At 40.4% G+C, this 7,264-nt stretch overlaps 1 long non-coding RNA gene across 1 annotated transcript in view; it reads right to left on the bottom strand.

The window, feature by feature from the left end:
• LOC122687297 overlaps positions 1-5,701 on the bottom strand; it is a 32,150-nt gene extending 26,449 nt beyond the window's left edge. The window contains exon 1 of the long non-coding RNA XR_006339124.1: positions 5,637-5,701. This is a non-coding gene — a long non-coding RNA (uncharacterized LOC122687297). The remainder of the gene's footprint in view (positions 1-5,636) is intronic.
• Positions 5,702-7,264: the final 1,563 nt, after the last annotated feature.

Below are 7,264 nucleotides of genomic sequence, written 5' to 3' on the forward strand. Positions count from 1 at the left end.
AGCCCTGCGCAGTTCTGACCCTCAAATCACCAAATGGGATTTGAGGGGGAGGGGGTAGACAGGCTCAGAAGTTATTTTCCTGCTTATTCTTTTAAAGCTCTTCTTTCTGTTATTGCTTCCAAAAGTTATATTGGTAATACTTGGGCTTTTCACTGTTTGCATTAACTAATTTTAGTCAGGGAATCCTGACTTGACCTCCTTCTTTTTCACAGACACAATCCAATGTTAGGATGGCTCCTGGGAGAGTGCTGCTTCCATAGGTGCGTTGCTCCCTTAGGTGCAGAATCCTGGAGGAATGTATTCAGCACTCAGTCCCCCTCTCAGCTTCAGGTGGCACCTTACCCAAACCACCTCAAATACTGGACAATTTGCCCTAGTTTAGAAGATTTCCAGACTCAGAGACTGAACAGCCCCCTTGACATCTAAATTTAGTTTCGCAGTCTTTATCCCTGGCTTTATCTCCCCATCCAGCGTGCTTCAGATAATAACTGTGTGCTCTAGTTTACATTTTCTCCTTTCCTGCCCACAGCAGATTTGAAGCCAAACATGATTTCATATATGGTTGGTTGTGGGCTCAGCATTAAGTCACCCCTCAGACCTCTAACTTAAGAAGTGCTAATCCCCTTAAATTTTCCAGGCATCCTTACTTATGAGAATCTGTTATACACATGTTTTACTTCTATGGAATACCTCCTCATACAATATGGACTTTTTATCAACTGGGAACACTGTTCCCACATGGGAGTCTACCTAATTAACACCTTGGCAGCAAACAACAGTAACAACCCTTTAATGGGCTCGGCTGTAGGCAGACTCCTAAGATGACCGCCCACTGCCAGCCCCTCCCTCATATTTGACTTTACAATCTGTTTTCCTTGAGTGTGGGTGAACCTGAGAACTGATGAAATAGCACTTTTGTGATTAGGTTACTAGTTAGTTGGCTTTGAGGTACCTAAAATGGAGATTATTCTAGTGGTTCTGACCTAATCAGGTGAGCCTTCTCTGAAGACACAGAGCTTGAACATATGAGAGAGATTCTATATGAGGGGTATTCTCTGATTTGGGCTTTGAATTTGAAAGGGACCATGTCATCGTTATCCTTGAGAGTGGCCTCTAGTTCTGAGAGCAATTCCCAGGTGAAACTAGCAAGGACCTGAGTTATTTTCTAGACGAGTCTCTAGAGGGCAATGCCTTGATTTTAGCTTCATGGGACCCTGAGCAGAGAAATCAGCCACATGGTCTCTGGATTTCTGACTGACAGAATAGTGAGATAATAAATGTCTGTGATTTTAAGCCACTAAGTTTATGGCAATTTGTTATATATCAATAGAAAACTGATATAAGCACTTAACCATGTGCTAGACATTGCAGTGAAGGCATTCCTATACTATCTCATCTAATTCCTATAGCAGCTCCTGAGGTATTAATAATTACTATGTTCATCATTAGAACAAGAAAACTGAAGCTTGACTCAGTGAACAGAATACTGGTTCCTTAAATACTGCAGTTTTCACTCTCACTTATTCTGTATTTCCAAGACCTATTCCCAAGCTCTGCTCTTTCCTCTGAATTTCTCTTTCTCTCCTTATCATTTTACTGATATGGGTTGTTGCGAGTGCATTGGTAAAAGTATTTTGATCCAAACCACTTGGCTTCTTGTAGATACCAGCTACAGAGAAGGTTAATTTCCATTTAATTGTGCTTTTGAAAGGTGAATGCATATGTGAGGTTTAAAATTATTAAGCTTAAACTCTTTCACAAAATATAAATGGAGTGAGATAGATCTGTCCTTCCTATTAAAACAAGAAAAGGCTAATGAGTGAACATACTGGCTTTCTGCTGCCACTCTTATTGGACCAAACTGGGATCTGTCTGCCCAGCACGCAGTAAAGCCAGTCTACTGACACCAGGCTGTGGTGAAGTAAAGTACAGCTTTTAGTACAAGGCATCAAGCAGGGGGAATGGGAAGCTTATGCTCCAATACTGAGCTCCCCAATGCTTTCAGGGAAGCAGTTTTGAAGGCAAGGTGAGGGGTGTGGTTTGCAAGGTGCTTGGTCAATTCATGAGCAAGTCTTTAGCTGGTTGATGGTGAGGTAACCGGGTGATGTCATGGGGGTTAGCTTACTCAGTCTTCAGGGTTGAGAAGGTCTGAGGGCTATGTGCTCATGATCATAATGCAGTTAGACTCTTCCAGCCGGTGGAGGTTTTAGCATCTGTAGAGTAACTTAAGGATATGGCTCAGGATATTGTCAATAGCCTTTGAGGATGAACTTAGGTCCTTGACTTTGTTTTGTGGCTAAACTACTATTGACTTGCTTGATTTTTTCTTTTGTTTTTTTTTTTCTCCTATTTTTATTTTACTTCTCCTTGCTATATTTTATTTTTATTGTTTCCTCTTTTATTTTTTCACTTTTCTGATTAAATTTACCCTTTGGAAGTCCTGGGAGGCTGAAGCTCCTTTCGTAAGCAGGAGGCGGGGAACATGGGGGGTCTGTCCCTGGGAAGGTCTCACAAGGTCCTGCCCAGATTCACCACCTTGTCCCTGCCAGCACTCGCTGCCTTTCCCAGTCTTGCCTACCCCACTGTGGGATGCTTCAGGGCCACCTGGAGGCTTAGTTCCTACCTGATTCCAGTCTCCATCCCAGGCAAGGGAAACATAACAGATGGACCCATGGTTTGAAGCTTGTAATCTAGTCAGTCTGGCTGCTGGAGTTATTCTGACCCAGAACCCTGAATCAGGGAGCGAGTCTTTGTCTTCCTGGTGACCACATCTTTATCTTGCATTCAAGTTTCACTTATCAGATTATAATCTGGCCCCATCATGCATTCCTTCAAGGAATTACTCTATCTTTAACACTGCCAGAAAATCAGTCTTTTTCTATCAAAATACAAGATTTCTAGAGAGTCTAAATGAATGTGCCCTTGCTCCCATGTGAGATAGTAAGAAGGTATAGTGAAGATTGTGGAAAAAAATTGAAGACAGAGAGTGGAAGGCAAGATTCAAAATGTGGGGCAAGCTGGGTTATAAATATGAAGGCAAAATGGAAAATGGCGTTGAACAGAAATTGAGAGAAAAAATACAAGAGAAAATAGAAAAGAAAAAAAAAAAAAACTTTTTCCAAAGAATAAAGAAAGGGGGATTCAGAGAAAACTACGAGCACGTAAGACACAGCAGAAAGAGTTAGACCAGGAAAACCTTATTGTATTTGAAGTTTCTGAGTTTTATTTACCAAAAATGGAGACTAAAAGATGCTACATATGAATAAGCAACAAGGTAATATGACCCTTTCAGAGATTATTGTCAGTTCAAGAGTTAAATCATCAGATACTCTGAAAAAAATCAGATAAAGGTAACAAAAATTATGATAATAAGATAATACTGAATATTTTAAATACTGTGTGTAACCATTGTTTTAGATATTTTAACTAACTTAACCCTAACAATGATCCCCTGAAGTTCTTACTATTATTAAGCCCATTTTAAAGATGAGGAAACTGAGGAACTGAGAACTTAAGTAATTGACCCAAGGGAAACATGGAGACAAAGACCAGAGAGGAGGTCAATGTGGCAGGGATGTAGGAAGCAAATGGGAGGTGATGGAAGATCAATGCAGACAAGTGGTGTGGGATAAGATTCTGGAGAATCTTATAGGCCTTGTGAGAAACGTGACTTTTATGCTGAGTGAATTGGTCAACCGCTGCCAGGTTTTGAGCAGAAAAGTGATGCATTTTGACTTACATTTAAAAATCATTCTTTTGGCTGCAAGACTGAGAAGAAATTGTAAGCAGAGGCAGGGACTGGGGTGTGGGGAGAAGAGGTGTGTGTGCCAAGAGTGTAGCCAGGTGGACCGGGTAGGAGGCCATTGCAATAACACATGTCAGGGTAGGTGGCTTGGTCACTGAGCTGACTGGGCATAGATCGACTATACTTGATCGGGCCCATTTGTATCTCCACTGACTAAATAGAGAGAGGAGATGGTAAGTGATGGCATTTAAAATTACAATACATTTATTGCAACTACATTCATTCCTTAACTACAGCTTACTTCATATGGATAAATCTATGTGAGCATTTCCTATGTATGACTTAGTGACTTCCTAGTCATCCCATGATAATAAATAAGACCATGCGTAATTTATAAAGCAACTTCATGTGAACTGCTTTGGAAACAACCTGATAAGGTATGTGTGTCAGAAACATATTATTCCTGTCTCTTAACATAAGAGAAACAGACACAGTGAACTTAGAGGTAACTTTGCCCAGTATCATATGAACTGTGAGTCAGAAGTCTGTGGTTTCTCCCCCAAAGCCAGCTTCCTAACTAAGCTTGTGCCAAGGACGGCCTCAAGATGAAAATGAAAAAGGAAGCCACCACTCCCAGGATGAAGTCTTAGTTTGAAAGTAAGCTCACAGCAATCCTATTGACTGGCATTTAGGAAGAATAGCTACCACCTCACTTGGTTCTCAGCTTCTAAATCATGGGCATTAAAAGTCACCTTTGATTCAAGCTGTGAATTACCATATAGAAGACGTATTAAAACAAAATCCAGTTAAACTAATAAAGTTGAATTGTAGCAAGGGCTTGTCTTTTACAAGATGATTTTAAGAAAGAGAAGAGCCTTTTGAGAAAGCTCACAGCATTCCTCCTACTCCCTGCAGCTTTAAGAGTCAGCTTCACATCCACATCCTATTAGCTTTGATTTCCAATTCATGAAAATCCAATCTGTCATTTTTTTCCCCTTTTTCTCAAAACACAGTGGCAACTCAGCCTTTTCTTTTCTTAGCTGTTAAATAGATTATCACCTTTCTAATGACAGGGCCAAGCCTAGGGTAAGGTTCTAGTCTTGGCACAAAATTTAAGCGGATGTTAAAAAACTAGCAATCAAGATAAATAATATTTCAATATGATATCTTTAAAAATTAAATTAATGCAAAAATCCTTACAAAAGGGAATAAAATAGCAACATTTTAAGCAGAAACAGTATCAGTACTATTGACTTCTGCCTTGGGCTACTCTGTGGCTCAACACAACACTGGTAAACAATACTGCCTTCTGATGTTTTATGGTTCAATTTTTTTTTTTTTTAATGTAGTATTCACTATAAGCCAGAGGTGATTTCTCTTGTGTGAAGCTAAAATATAGGAAGAATAAGAAAAAGGACAGAGCAAGTACTGTGTTTTGTAGAATATATTGAGCAACTCTTGATTTCCCTTTAATTTGTTACATTTTTCTAAGGCATCACAAAAGGTAACCTTTCATCATCTTAATCTCCATCACACAGGGTAATACTGGGTAGGCATGACCTCCTTGCACCGAGGACTGTAACGTAGCATGTTAAACAAAATCACTGGCCAGCATGGCACTGCCTTGCTTATGCTCTGAATACTGGAAGTAAATGCTAATTATCTGCCGATGATAATAACATGACTTTTGAATAAACAAAGCACGAACAGCAATCATACAGTTAACAAAACTATGACTGTCAGGCAATTGTACTTATCACAATTCTTGAGCCAGTAATTAGAGTATAGCATTTCCTCTTGAGATAATGTTGATTAAAATGTATATATATTCTGCTGGAAAATAACTTCAGGATTGGTGTGAAAATAGCAAAGAGAGATTTCAAGTAAATACCTTTGAAGGAAGGGGCATTCTTGTGAAGAGGAGAATATTTGTCTCTTGTCCTGCTGGGACCTGTGTCTCTCAGAGCCATTTTGTGGTTGGCTGGGCAAGTTTTTCCAAAAGAAAGAGAAAAGGAATGAAGTGAGTCAGCTAAATTGTTGGTAGCTAACAAACAGAATTTTCTTTGGAGATGGCTTTCTTCTCAATGTTTTGTAATCACAGATACAAAATGTGCTTTCGTATAATATGCATGTCATTTTCTCTGTAAACAGGTATAAGGGCAAATCTTACCAATTAATAAAATCCACATACTCACTACTTTAATCTAGTGTGCATCTAGAAGTACCTGCAGCATGAATTAGCTGTGCCTTTTTTATTTCAAGCTGGGCCTTTAAATATTTTCTAAGCAGCATGGCAGTATGGCTAGGAAGAACTCTGGGGAAGGTGGTGATGGGGCTTTGCTGAGCTGCTCACAGATGACATAAAATCAAGAAGCGGTCAACGAGCCAGAAACATGGCTCAATCTGCCTTCTTCAAGTCTAGAGCCTCACTCTTCAACGTGCCCTCTGCAGACCCGCAGTTTCAGCAGCGCCTGTGAGCCTGTTAGAATCGGAGACTGTCAGGTCCCCAGACCTCCTGAGTCACGTCTGCATTTCAGCTGGAGCCCACGGAATCCTTATGTGCACTGGGAAGTTTGACAAGGACTTGTCTAAGAGTGCTGTGCCCACAGCCTGGGCTTTCAAGGCCATTTTTGTGACCAGGGTGAAATATCAAGAGAGTGGCATAATGACCTGAAACTGGAAGTGAATGCAAAGCACAGGTGAGTCATCAAAAGTTTCATACACCTTCTTGGCAAGAAGGAGTTCACAGGGGTTATATAACTTGATAGGCAGGTAGCTTCAGTAAAAGTAAAACTTTATTTGTAGTTAAAACTATTCTTAGATTTTGGAAATTTTTAAGAAGAACATCTCTATCACTGAGGTTCAGTGGAGGCGGTTATTGGAAGCCACTTGAGGGCTGAGCATCTAAGAAGAAAAAAAAAGAGAAGGAAATATCTTCTGGTTTGCTTGTGGCTACATGCTGGGCCACACCAGACGTGCATGTGAACAGTCCCTGTTGCATCGTATTTGACAGAGCCCTCCTGGTGGCTCAGAGCTGGCACCTTACTGACGGTTTTCACACATTTCTACATACATCATTAATCTCTTGGGTTTATTTTACCACAGAGAAGTCAACATAGGTTTCGTACAAGTAAGTATCAATGACAACGACAGTAGCTTCCTTTTATGGAGTGTCTGCTTAATACCAGACACTATCCCAGATGATTTAAATTATCTCTTTAAATCACATGGCCCTGAACTGCGATATTATTTCATCTCATAAATGAGGAAGTTAAGACTTGGAGAGCAGTACTTCATATTCTGCCCCAAACCTTGTCATTCGTCTTGAATAATTTGTTTGAACAAACAGGCACTTGCCCTTCTCTTTCAGGCCCTGCTTCTTCTCTGAGTAAGTCAGTCTTGTCTGCCAGTTCATCCTCTTGGCTCATGTGTGACATCTCTTTCCTCACCCTGACCAATGACAGGTAGCATCTTGCTATTCCCCGCCATGCGACAACCCCATTTTCTTCCAAATAGACA

This window comes from Cervus elaphus, chromosome 1 (assembly GCF_910594005.1).
Source record: "Cervus elaphus chromosome 1, mCerEla1.1, whole genome shotgun sequence".
Classification (NCBI taxonomy): Eukaryota; Metazoa; Chordata; class Mammalia; order Artiodactyla; family Cervidae; genus Cervus; species Cervus elaphus.